General features: G+C 36.3%; 1 protein-coding gene across 5 annotated transcripts in view; it reads left to right on the top strand.

Moving 5' to 3' along the window:
• The window catches only part of Dmtn (transmembrane and coiled-coil domain 2 protein Dmtn), a 404,032-nt gene that overhangs the window by 73,791 nt on the left and 316,141 nt on the right, over positions 1–14,100 (top strand). Inside the window, exon 1 of one of the 5 annotated variants that reach the window (XM_081756070.1) lies at positions 1,932–2,224. The exons of the other annotated variants lie outside the window; for them this stretch is intronic. The gene's annotated coding sequence lies outside the window, so the exon portion shown is untranslated. Of the gene's footprint in view, positions 1–1,931; positions 2,225–14,100 lie in introns of those variants that run through there. 5 annotated transcript variants of the gene reach the window in all.

The following is a 14,100-nucleotide window of genomic DNA, read 5'->3' as shown; positions in this document are numbered from 1 at the left end:
TTATCTGCAGATCGTGAATTTTGGAGTTTTTATTGTACTTTACTCATTATGTTAAACAGATGATACAGAAACACAATTAAATTTGCAATATTCACGTTCACTCACCTCCGTTCAAGTACTATGTCTAGGCATTAGCTGAAACAGCATCATGTCAGTGATGCTGCAATAGCACATGGTTAGAAGTCTAGTGTTCTCAGATCTGAAGGTTAAAAAGTACTAAAATACGAGTTGAATTAATATCGAACATGTTAGTTTTAGTAAAACTATTTTTTATTGTGAATAGAATATTCAACAAACAAAATTTTTATTGTATTATATAAAACTAATAACGTTTTATATGATTTCATACATGAACATTTTAAAAAGTAGTGCATTCTTAAGAGTAATAATTCCTCGATAATTAAAAATAGCCCAAAAATATAGCGTGTCGCCCCATTTGAAATTTTGGTAGCGAAGGTACTTAAAGAATCGCCCAATCCGCTGCTTGTAGCCCAATCTTTCAACACTGGCTTTGGTTTACGATAACTAGGGTAACGTCTTGCACCTTGAGTCATGGACTTGTATGGGAAATCGGCACCACTGTGTAGTTTTAGGGCGACACTGAGCATATGGGGTTATGTAAATTTTATGATACAGACTGTTAAACACCTATATATATATATATATATAAGCCAATGAAATATTTTGTGTGGGATATCGAGTGAACGATATCAGAGAGAAAGAATCCCAATAACGTACACTTTATGCAGGTTTCAATATGTATAGCCAAATATACAAATGAATAAATCATTTATTTAATACATGATAAATACCGACTTATAAATTACTAAACTGAGGCCGGATGTTTTGATTTTTTAATTAGTAATTGATTGCTGCTGTTGACAGAGAGAGAGAGAGAGAGAGAGAGAGAAAGAGATAAAGGGACAAAAACAAAAGAGCAATTATTAGAACACCCGACCTCGATTTATTGTGTTATATTTACTATTAAAGAACTAAATCTTTTAGCAAATGCAAACTTCGAAATCTATCATTTAGAGAAACAAAAAGCGGTTTTTGAAAACTTTCAAAAATAGTTTTTTTTGTCAAAACCGGTTCGATTGTTTTTATCAATCTGGCTTCGGTTTTAAATCCGGTTCAGTTTTTTATCATAAGCTTTTTGGTGCTTCATTAACTTGTTTGGAAATGAGTGTTACAAGAACAAGAACATGTAGTGGCGTCGACAAAATTCACATTTGTTTCAATGAAAAGCAAAATTTCTTAGAGAGAACTGGTTTTATTTTGTAAATAAAGAAAACAGAAACCGATTAGGGATGCGCACGAGACAAGATTTATGGCTGTTTCGACTCGAAAAATATATTTTTCTCTTTAGGAAGAGCCGTGTCTCGACTCGAATTTTGTCAGGAAAATCCTGTCTCGACTCGTCTCGTGCACATCCCTAAAACCGATTCGATTCAGAACGGAAAACGGTTTTAATGAAGACAGTTTTGCAGTTTCCGGCTGGTTTTGCCTATCTGTGCTAAAACTTCAAAAGGAACCATAATCGTTACTGGATTGGCGTAGCATACTATAAGATCCACTGGCGAGCTATTGTTTTTGCGGCGATGAACCTTTTGCTTTTATGATGTTACTATTGCATTTGGATGGTTCTGACCCAATTACGAATGGAGCTAGCAAGCTTTAGAAAAAAGTAAACATAGAGAACAGAATGGAAATTATTTCGCAGAATGTTCCCTTTAAATTGGTTGCACTGGCTGGAGGAATCTGTCAGTAGCACCATCCATCAGAGTTTTTGGTGTGGGAGGCCGAGAGGAAAAGCAACCCAGATAAACGGCGCACGCGCTCGCCACGGGCTGTCGGGGCGTACCCAGCTGATTGAGCCAAGGTCGGCTTTCTTGTGAGGGACGGAATGGGCCATAGTGTCAGAGCGGCAGGCAATGTGTTCCTACACGCAGGAGGAGTGTTTGTTGTTTATTTCCAGTGTTGTTGTTAGTGAGTGTCGCTCGCGCAATGCAGTGTTTGTACAGTGAGCGTAATTTCTTTTTGAAGTGCTGCTGGTCAGCATGACCGGTGCACCGGCTTCAGGAATAGATAGAGCCTCCTGGCTAACCACAAGCCAGAAATGACCTCTGCTACATCACTGCGGATACGTCCTTAATCTGTCAGGAATTTTGGCAAACGGTGTTCATGCACAGCAATCTTTCTGTAACAGCTTTCGAAGAGTTTGGTAAGTGTACCTGCACTGAGTGTTTGTTTCTGTGTGTGTTTAGTTTTCTTAAAGGCTACATTTACGCTCAGATGTAATGCTATTTTTCTTAGGAAAAAAAAATGCTTTCCAAATAGTTCGTTCTACAGTCTATTATTATTTGCAGCATATATAATTCGGAACCAATTAACTTCACTCGGGGAGGGAAAAGTGGCAGCAAAAATTAACCATAATTTGAATTATGACCATTAATTTAGAGAATTTGTATAAGCTCAGTGTTTCGAAAGGTAATATGAAGCACGATATCAGTTTTACGCCCCTCGGTCCTATTTTATAAGCTAACGGATGTAAGTATTTTATACGTATTGTAAGTGGTAGGATAGTGAAGGGTTTTTGCGATGGTTCAATGATAAAATACCCATCTTTTCGCAAAAATCGCTATTTCGAACTTGAACTTTATAGTGGACAAGTTCTGTATGTTTAAGCTTCTCGGAGTTTTCCTATTCTCGTTCGCTGTATTATTCAATCAATGGTTTCATCCCATCTATTTTATTTGATTAACCCAATCATCAGCAGCCTAGTCTAAAGAACAAAGTAATCAGATTAAATCTTTTAGTATTTACGGCCCATAATAACGCCCTTTCTGCTGAAGGAAGCAAATGGAATGGTTAATGAATTATTATGAAATTGTGGGATGGGAATGTGGGAGGAAAAATGAACCCTCGAGAAAACCGACGGACACAGTGTTGTCAACTACTTGACGGATCGAACCAGGAACCCCTACTAGTGAAAGTGGACGCTCTACTGCGTGACCTACTGTGCCTCCAACTAAACAAAATAATCATGCAATGTTAAATAGAAGATTTATTTCTCCTGAATGGCAATTATGAAGTGGGAAGAGAAATGAGAGTATCCCGGTTCGTTCCTGATGGGACAACCTACACTGAACATAAACCAGCTACCACTTTGATAGTGAATTCTACCACTGTGCCAGTGTGAGTAAAATATCAGTAGATTCTTAGATTAGTCTCTTTATGCTTGTCTTTAAACCTATAACCTTACATCAGCGTTTCCCAGTCGGTGTGCCGTGAATGGGCCGCTGGTGTGCCGCGAGGAATCGAAACAAAATTATTAATTTTACACCAATTAAATTGCAAAACGTAGGGAAAAAATGTATTTGTATTTCACATTACTATGAACCTCTACTATGACTCTACAATTTTAAGTTTCATACCGGGTTACTGTTCTGTACATTTCTAATGTTGAAAAATAGTATTTGTTATCATTGTTATTACCATTATTGCTTCTTTATTGTTCCAGATTATTTCGTAACTTGAAAATTTAAAATATCATTCATTCCTTTCGACAAATTACCTACATTTGTGTTTTAAAAGTAAAAGAGATTTGTTTGTTCGTTCGTTATTTAGTGATCTTCCTTCTTAGTACAAGGTTGGATACAGTTTTTAAAAAGAAAGCGTATTTAAAAAACCTGAGTCCAATATTTCATTGCAGTTGTTTTCTATTTTTTTTAATTAGAATGAAAAATAAGCATAATGATTTACCACGGGGAAAAACCAGTGATCGAGCTTTCTTCTTTGTGAGAAGGAGATCAATAATCACAGAAAAAATGCCACTGTGTTTTATATTTACAAATAATAATATCTATAAGTGTGCCGCGAGAATCCAAGTAACATCCGTAGTGTGCCGCAAGTTGAAAAAGGTTGGGAAACGCTGCCTTACAGCCTGCAGAGGGCTGTGGCCCGTTCAAAGAGTTCTTAGTTGCTTGAAGTTTGGTCGCCAAACAGGACTGTATTTTGTCATTAGCTTTTTCTGTTTAAACTATGTAATCTTATTTTGACGACTGAAGATTACGAGAATCGAAATGGAGATCTGCTAATCAATCCTCTACATCTTTTACATTAGTTTTATTTATTAAAATAAATAAATAAATAAAATCCCAGGAAAATGCCCACTAAGATCAAAGATTGGATATTAATACTGAAATAATGAAGGAATAAGTCGGTAATATTCATTTCATACACATCACTCGATATTTGTCCATGCTGTTGATGTGACATGGCATTTACGAAATCGAATCCTTTACCACAGTTCCTTCACTGACCGGGGAAGTGAAAACATTTACGGGAGAACTACTTCCGCACCTAATTTGGTAAATGAAATGTCTGTTATCTTGTTTCATTCCTAATGGATTGTTCTAGATACAAGATCTTACGCCCATCACGTGATCCCTTTCTGCGCTTAAATTTTCTGTCATCTGAACTCGGAAGTACGATGTCATACCCCAAGAGGACATATTAACAATGCAGAAGTAATGAAATTTTATGGACTAATTAACTGTGGACGCGAGGGCATAAATTAAAAGTTGAATGTAGTTTTTGTAAGCAGTTACTGTAATTATTGAGGATGTGAATACTTGTTTCTCATAGTTGAAAAAATAGATGTAAATTATTTCTGGCTTGAGAGTTCGTAATTTAAAACGAAGCAAATTAACTTATTAAAAAGAAACAAAACAAAAAAACGGAGGGGGGGGGAAGTTTTTGTTTTACACACATAATGAAACAAATGTTCGCTTCGGAGAGTGCTCAATTATATATATATATTTTCACGCCTTTACCCCAGTATGGAAGTGTAAAGGCCAGACAGGTATTCTCGCTGCAAATGTATTAAATAATTTTTATGATTTGGACCTAAAAGACTGTCAAAGATTGTAATTTCAAGGATTAACTTATAGGCACTTTCTTTTCAGTTATTTTTCTGTATTACAACGATATTGAACATCAGAAGAAAATAAAAAAACAGTGTGTATCAATTTGACAATTTTTGTACAAGAAAATAGTCCAGGGAACTTTTAATTAAGTTGATTTTTTTCATCAGAAACTTAGTTTATTATTCTTTAGAAAGTGCGAGACACGGCTTCATTAACTTGAATAGATTTTGTTTTTCATATTCTTAAACAAATAGCAGTATCGTATGTACACCACGTAAAGGAGTTTGGTTTATATGGCGTGATATTTTCTCAAATAATATTCAAATCGGAAGTGATAGTAGATTTCTATCACATCTGTTTTCAGTAGAGAGATTAGAGGTCTTTGCAAGTTTAATTGATTGTGCAAAACAGATTTTTGCTACGTCTTTTCCCGTTTTAACTAAAGATGGCCAAAATTGTCCGGAATCCAGATTCCGGAAAATTTATTTTCCACAATCGGAAATTTCTTTTTTTTCGAATTCCGGATTTTTTCCAAATTCCAGAGATTTTCCGTCATCGGAATTTTTTAAATTCCAGATTTTTTTTTACCAAATTCAGAAACTTTTTTAAAATCTGGATTTTTTTCGAAATCCGGATTTTTCCGAATTCGAGAATTTCTCCGAAATACGGAATTTTTTCCGATTTTACTTTCCGGATTCCAAAAAATAAAAATCCCGGAATTTGCCATCCTAGTTTTAACCCTTTAGCGAGCAGCGTTAAAACAAATTGGTTGATTTCTGTCAATTCCGGGACATATGAGAGAAAATGGGACATATGCTTAGAACGGTAAATCAAATCCCAAAAAAATCTACTCATGGATTTTTGCTCTATGTAAATCAATATTGAAACCAGAAATGGTAATTGATTTCTATAACTTCTGGTGTTAGTAGAGTTAAGGGTAGAGATTAAGTGTATTCTTAGGATACTTAATCGATTATAGTAAACCGCTTCTCATAATTTGTTATCGTGTTTTCTCTACAGTGATGAACGTTAAAAAGAAAATCGGAAATGATTGATTTCTGTCACTTCTGGTAGAGGGATCGCCTCCAACGAATTCGAATAGTAACTTTTAATCCTCTACATTCTGGCCACAATTGAGAGTAAGCCATCAGGTAGCTCTTGAGATTTTATATCCCCCAATCGAATGGACAGGGTAAATATATAGAGAACTTTTGGTAAACGAAACACTTTAAAAAGTCAAATAACGCTCTCCGTCTGTTACTAGGCATGAGAGCCCCAAGAGTAGGGTGGAGGTTAAGACTCAGTGGAACCCCACGTGGAGTCCACCATGTCCTACATTTTAGGTCAGACGGTTTAAGAACATTGGCAGTAACAATGTACAATAACACAGGTAAAAATTGGTATCTTGCTATAAGTGGTTGAATGTGTATCGCAAAATATGCTGAAAAGTAAAGTAAGGTATCTAGTTTCTGTACCATAAATCTTTTGCACTTACTGTTTGCCGTTTGTTTCACATCAAAACGTTCCTTCTTTTGGATGACCCTCGTATATAGTGCAAAGGAATATGAGCCTGGATTCTAAAATCTGGACTCTTCATTTTATATGATACAGGATAAGAGTATGAGGAACCAGGTTCCCACCGACCTGTAAAATCTGGAAAAGTCAGGGAATTCAGCTTACTCGTAATAAGTTCTGGAAAAGTCTGGGAATTTCATGAAAAACTGGACAAACCTGGAAGAGTTTAGGAAATTGTAAGTATGAATTTTTATTTTTCGAAACTATTTTCTTTTTGCCTTACCCGGCTATTTGGTAGGGATATTTTATAAAGGAAATATGTTGTACAATATCTGTACCTACTAGGACGACCATACGTCCCATTTCGACCGGCCGACAACGTTTGGGAGGTGATTCTTGACACCAAGGTAAGACAAAAAGTATAGACCAGCCTGAGTGCACAAATGCTTCCTTTTGGGCTTATAGACTGCCGAAAACATGAAAAAATGAACTTTAAAGGTCCATAGCTCCAAACCTATGGGACCTACCGTAGTCGGGTCAAGACTTCACTTTGGAATATGTGCGCTATCCAAAAACATTTGTTTCAGAATCCTAAGGTACTCACGCAACAATTTTTACAGACAGAGTTTGGCTGCGCGCATATAATTTGAAGTTCTCACCAACTACCTCTATAAAAATTCTTGCGGAAGTACCGCAGGACTCTGAAACTTGGATATTTGTATAGGGCACATACTAATTCCTAAGTGAAGTCTTGACCCGAATACAGTAGGTCCCATAGTTTTGGAGCTATGGACCTTTCATTTTTTCAAGTTTTCGGTAGCCTATAACTCCGAAAAGAATCATTTGTGCATCCAGGTTGGTGTATACTTTTTGCCTTATGCTGGTGTCAGGAATCACCTCCCAACGTTGTCGGTGTTGTTTTGAAACACGCTGTGTACATGTACATCCCTAGTAGATGAGGAACCCTTGGTTGGGGAAAATATAGCTGCTTTTTTACATTGTATATAAACGTGGAAATTTGTAAATTGGAACCTGGGAAAACCTGGAAATGTCAGGGAATTTGCGCTTGCTAAGTGAGTAGGAACCCTGGGAACGTAGATTGTCCTTTGACGATAACAATTATGACGTAAACTGGTGTAAGTTGGGCTGTGCTGTCTGAGCGACTTGTTAATTGGGTGAACTTAGTTTTAAGTACTTCCTCAATTACCTCACGACAGTGGGTCCGTAGTGAACTAGGAAACCCATCGACTTCAGAGTGAGCACACATTCTTATGATTCCAGAGACAAAAACCCTGCTCGCCAAATTCAAATGACAAACGGAAGCCCTAGTTTTACCGGTGTTTCCTTTTTAAAATCGAAAGGAATAAGGACAAGTTTTCATGACAATATAGTATTTTAATTTATCCTACGTAATAGTGAAGATATGGCTAGTGATTAATTGTTAATTGTAATACGGAGCTTCTGGTTACAGTTGTTTTAATTTTACTTTTGAATTATAGAATGCTACAAAAGGTATTGTTTATTCGAAATCAATTACACATAATTGAATAATTATCTCTGCAAATATTGTTCTAATCTTTATCTTCTCATTGTCAAAGATCAAGTTCATCAATTTTTTCCCACCTAAACAAACGATACTTTGTTTGAAATAGAAAGTTCAAAGAATATAAATATAGATAAAGGAAATATTACGATAACGTGTGAGATTGGCTTTCAAACTATAGTTATTGTACTTAATCGGTTGTAAGCCTCGACCTAGGAGATTGATAACATTTTGTAAAACCCAACAATAACATACAAGGACGATAATCGATACCACAGTTGAAGGATAAGCGGAAAAAAGAAGGAATGTCACAAAACTGCATTGTCGAGAAAACTGCGATTTAATATTGAAAACCGCGTAAGAAGAATAGGGTTAGTTACATCTTTTGCCCCTTTTTACATGGACATTTTTACATCTACGTATGCATGGCATATACAGTCAAATAGTACCAAGAGTCACCAACAGATAGGACAAAGCACCCGAAAAAGCCCATACATGGACATTCCTTGTTTTTTCCCCTTACCCTTCAGTTGAGGTAAGCGATTATCGTCCTTGCTTCGTAATCCTGAGATCCTAGATTCATATTCGGAAACAGAATATCAAGAACTGTGGTATTTGCTGAATCACCAGCACCACCAATTTTGGCCTGGGGGGGAATCGAGAGGGGTTGATGGAGACGATCCATACAGTTGAAATGAACAACCAAAAATCAGTTCCCCGTGCATTCTTATGAGAGTAATTATGGATAGCCTTAATTAACGAATCTCGGTAGCGTAAAAGCCATAACCGTGGAACGTTAAACTGAAAGATTTCATTTCATTTCGACGATCTCGAGACTTCGAATATTAGGTAGTCTAAAAAGTATTGAGCTTTTGCGCACAATATCCCAATGTTCCAAATTTCAGAGTAAGCTTAACGAGTCATTTTACAGCTGCCAGTTGAAAGTAGTAAATCTGCAAAAAAAAAAAAAAAAAAATGTTGAAATTCGTATAATCATACGTAACGTATTGTGTCGTGAAGTTTCCTCAAAACTGCGCTATTACAATTTCATTACGATAAAGGCGCAAATGCTAATGTAGACCCATGAAGATATTTGTGCTGTTTATGAGCAGCATAGTTCAGTCGGTTTCGTTCTGGAAATTTCAGTGTCGAAGATGCTCTTCTCAATGGGCGACCAATCACAGCAAAAGTGGATGATATTGTGGCAAAGCCCAGTAATCACAGCCCAGCCAGACAGGCATGTAAGCACTCATGGGATCGCCAAGTGACCTAAACATTTATCACTAAACAGTTTAACTAAACAGTTGAAAAAAGCTGGCTAGCAAAAGAAGCTCGACGTTTGAGTGTCACATGATCTGATTCTAAAACTATTACTCAATCGAATTTCTCTTTACGAATCTCTATTGAAACATAACGAAATTCGAGCCATTTCCAAAGCGGTTTGATCACGAGTGATAAAAGTTGTATAACCTATGATAACAATGTGCGAAAATGGTCGTGTCGGAGCAAGGAGAAGCTCCACAGTTTGTGGCAAAGCCCACGCTGACTCCCAGCTATGTTCGGCATCACGGTTGGTGTGATTGAAAGATTATCGAGGGGCTGCTACTGCCGGACACAACCAATGATCCGGACCTGTACTGTCGACAGTTAGAACGAATTAACCTAGCAACTCAAAACAAACATCCGGAACTTGTCATTAGAAAGAGTGGCATATATCACGTTAACAACGCCGGACCGCATACAGCTTTAATGACCCGTCAGAAATTTAGAGAACTTTCCTTAGAGAGTTTTATGCATCAAGCATATTGTCCGTACCACACATTGACATAAGACTGTCATTTGTATCGGTCTCTGCAGAGCTCCCTGAATAGTGTTAAGTTACTTTGAGAAAAGGCCTATGAAACTCATGTCTTTTTTTTTTTTTTTTTTTTTTTTTTTTTTTTTTTTTTTGACCAGAAACCACGAAAGTTCTGTAACGATGAGATTATGGTATTACCGGAAAAATGGCAGAAACCCATCGAACAAAATGGGGCATATGTGGTTTCATAATCTTATTTTCAAATTATAATAAAATTATTCTAAATTTTGACCTGTAAAGGCTCAAGATAGATAGGTATTCAGTCATCTTAAAGTATACTTAATTTAATTTGAGGCGAAGGTTCACGAGAAACCAAAGCAAGCTCCCTCACGTGGTATTCCCTATGATGCTGGTACTTGTTGAATATAGCATCTGGGTCGAGATGTGTTTTTATCATTTCACTTTGATAATCAACTATCCATAGGTTGAGATAAGTGATCATCATACAAGAGTGGATTGGAAAGTTTGTGGCCTGACCTACAAAATTAGAAAATATTTCCAGGGTAAGTTGTGTCTTGTTTTTCCACGTAATCTCCCTCAACACCACCACCTCTCTGGTAACGCTTCTATAAAATGATTCCTCGAACCCTGCAAAATATCCCAATACAGCCACTTTTCACCTCTGCATCCGAATAACTTGCTGACCCCCCCCCCCCAAAAAAAATAAAGAAAAAACTTTTCAAGTTTCTAAACAAATAAAAGTTCGAGGGGGCCAGATCAGGCGAATAGGGCGGTTGCGGCACCAGTTCGAACCCACAGGAATGAATTTCTGCTATGGTTGCAAGGAACGTGTGAATGCGCGCATTGTCCAGGTAAAACAACATCTTTCTTCGCAACATTCCTGGCCTTTTAACTCTGATTTCCTCACGGAATCGTCGCAGAAGGGCGCAGTAGTATTCAGAATTGAGTCTTTCCCTTTTGCAAGAACTCAATCAGGATAATGCCCCTAACATCCCAACAAATTAATGGCATAATCTTGTTTGCCGACAAAACTTGTTTGGCTTTCTTTGGAACAGGAGATCAAGCTCATTTCCATTGCTTCGATGGTTGTTTTGATTCCAGTGTATGATGATGTACCCATATCTTGTCTCATCCATAGTCACAAATTTGCCAATAACCTCCTCCGGATCACTTTCAAACACTTCCAAACAGTCACGGGAAAGGTTGAGTCGATTGCGTTTATGTTCAACTGAAAGCAACTTGGATACCCATCGCTCGGACACCTTAGAAAACCCTAATTCGTTTACGGCAATGTTTTGTGTTCGCTCATAAGAAATATCCGCTGTCTCAGCAGGGCCGGTTCTAGACATTTCTTAAGAGTAAACAAACAATATTTAGGCGCCCCCACCTAAATGACATAGAAGAGTAGAAAGTTGTATTGGACAAAAATCCTTCAAATAATTGCTACAATTTCAAATTTCTTCAGTATCTGTAGTCTCCCTGCTAAGATTAACGAAAAATGGCAAAATTATAAGTGATTGACTGTGGATGAATACTGAATAAAGTTCCAGTTTTAATAATTAATAGCTTTTTTTATTAAATAAGCACAAGACAGAACTAAGATATATATCTAAGATGTATTTTAACAAGTGTAATCGAAACATAAAAGTCGAAACAGAATAAAACACATGAGCTTCAAGTCTAACATTAATACAGATTTGATTTTAACAAAGAAGTATGCTTTTATGCTTCATTAAAAGCATATTTAGACAGTATTTTCTAGTGATATGATTATGGTGATTAGCTTAATTTCTCGTTTTCTTTGTTACTGAAAAGTTCATGTTATAAAGACACTGTTCTGGCTTTCAATTTGGCAGAATCTCTTATTATTGTATCCGTATCCATTTCATTGAATGTCATTTTCAATGGCCATCAGAGCTAGTCCATTTAATCGTTCTTGAGGTATAGGCCTAGTTGGTCTCAAATAATTATTAATTTTAGCTAAACTTGTTTAATACACAACAAATGACAAAAGTGTGTGCCTTGATCAATATTTAATTTGTTTTCGATCCAGTGGCGGCATTTCAAAATCTGGTTTTCCCCGCAAAAATTCTTTTCAGGCCCCTTTAGGGATATAAAACAATTCAGCCCTTTATGTCTCTCTCCAACTTTTAGACGTTCGAAATCAGGCATTGAGTAACACGATATAAACACAAACAGTGGCGCACCCAAGATTTCTCTTTTGAGTCCGAAAATTTTTCGGAGTAGTTTGCGAAATCCAAATAATTTTGTGTGTTTACATCCTGAAATCATGCTAATATTCTTAAAAATTACAAGTTCTAGGAGATCTAGAGTCCTGGACCACCTCCATCAGTGCATCCCTGAACACAAGTAACTAATAATCAAAACTCTACTTTGCATTAGAACTATTACCAAATGTTTAGAAATATCACTGCATCTAAATTTAATACGAGAAAATGGAATGATAATAATTATTACACCAATACAACGAGCATATGTATACACTGCTGTGATTGACAATGAGAGTTCTGAAAAAAGAAAATGTATTACTTGTAATCCTAATGACCTTTCGATTACGGTTACCCTTTCGAACTGTATATGCATAGATTCTGCGTGGAAATTAATTATATTTAAACAAATTTTGACATACATTAAATTTAACTCAGACTCGTAACCGAAGAGGGCGTATCCATACCATTTTAATTCAACAATTAAATTACTACAATCAAATAAAAAAAAAACTTACAGTTTCAAAAGTTTGTCGATTAGCAAATACTTCGTTAACAGTAAATAGTATTAACTATTTCCTCACCTCAACATTTGTATGATGGTCACTTTCGAAATTTTGTCCACAAGTAGAAACTCTTTTTAGAGCCTTCCCTTGTCTCTCAGTTTCTTTCAAATTTCGTAGCTTTATTTTCCGATAAAATGCTCACTTTTTTTTTTTTTTTGATAAATCATTGGCCATTAATAATACATGAAGAACAAAGTACTATTGAAAAGTGAAACTACACATTATCATAAATAAATAAATAAAAACTACTCAGGATAAAAACAAAAATGACTAATGAATGACAAATGGACTATGAGATATTAACAAAGTGAGCATGAAACAGTAGACAGCGATTGTGAGTCACTAATATTAGAAACTTGAAAGTTAAAATTTCCCTCAGAAATGATCAAAAATTCCATTTGTATCGCCCATCTTTTCTTAGTATTCGCCCCCTCCCTTGACCAATGGACAACAAAACCCTTGTCGCTTGAACTATTTTATTGCAAAATATTTCATCATAATATTTGCTCTAATAACATTTAAAACACAAAATTCATTTTCCAGTTTGGCGCCCTCTCCATCCGTCGTCTCCTGCAAACGCGTAGTTTGCAGGATTCAAGATCCGGCCCTGAGTTCAGCTATTTCTCGGATTTTGACTCTGTGGACATTCAAAATCAGGTCTCAAATTTCATTGACATTTTCTGTAGTGCTCGACGTTGAAGGCCTGCCAGTGCGGGGGTTATCTTCAATGTTATTTCTACCATTGCTACCATTCAGCTATACACTTTTTCAACGTGGAATAGGAGAACACGAAGTATCCTAGTGTCTCTACCATGTCCATATGAATTTCCTGTAGTTTAAGCCCTTTTTATGCAGATACTTAATGACAGCTAAATGCTCGATTTTCTCCATGTCACAAATTTCCGTTACTTCCGCCGACTTAGCGTCTTATAAACTCCCGTGATTAGGAACGGATACAGGTACGCAGCTAATGTATACAAACATAAAATAATTAATTCCTTCCTAGTTAGACCACAAACTTTACAATCCACCTTCGTAGCAATGCAGCCAATGTCTCATTGTTGTAGCTGATTACTGCGCCTGTACCTTAATTTTAATTTCTATGCACGTTGGCTTCAACGTTTTACGAGACAACCATTAAGCCTGACACTTTCCTTTAAATTTTTCCGTGGTACACTATTGCTCTATTATTTACAAATGTTTTTGTTTCATCAGAGCTCTTTCATGAATTTTCATTTTAGATTTTGTTTTGCAATTTTCAGTTATGATTCTGTTTCCTTTAGCTATCTTCATAAAGTAAGTTGAAGGAAACTAATAAATGAATAAGCTTATGATAGGGAAATTTACCTGCATCTATGAACGGTAAACTTCCATTATATTTTTCTTGATATATAATTTATGGTACGTAATTTACTAAAATGCTGGCAAAAATATCCTTAATAGTGCATGGAGTTAGTGTCAGAAACCACCAAAATATTTCACTTCCGGCTACCAGTCT

Source organism: Thermobia domestica, chromosome 4 (genome assembly GCF_964235325.1).
Source record: "Thermobia domestica chromosome 4, izTheDome1.hap1.1, whole genome shotgun sequence".
Taxonomy (NCBI): Eukaryota; Metazoa; Arthropoda; class Insecta; order Zygentoma; family Lepismatidae; genus Thermobia; species Thermobia domestica.
This window is presented reverse-complemented; position numbering and strand designations above follow the sequence as displayed.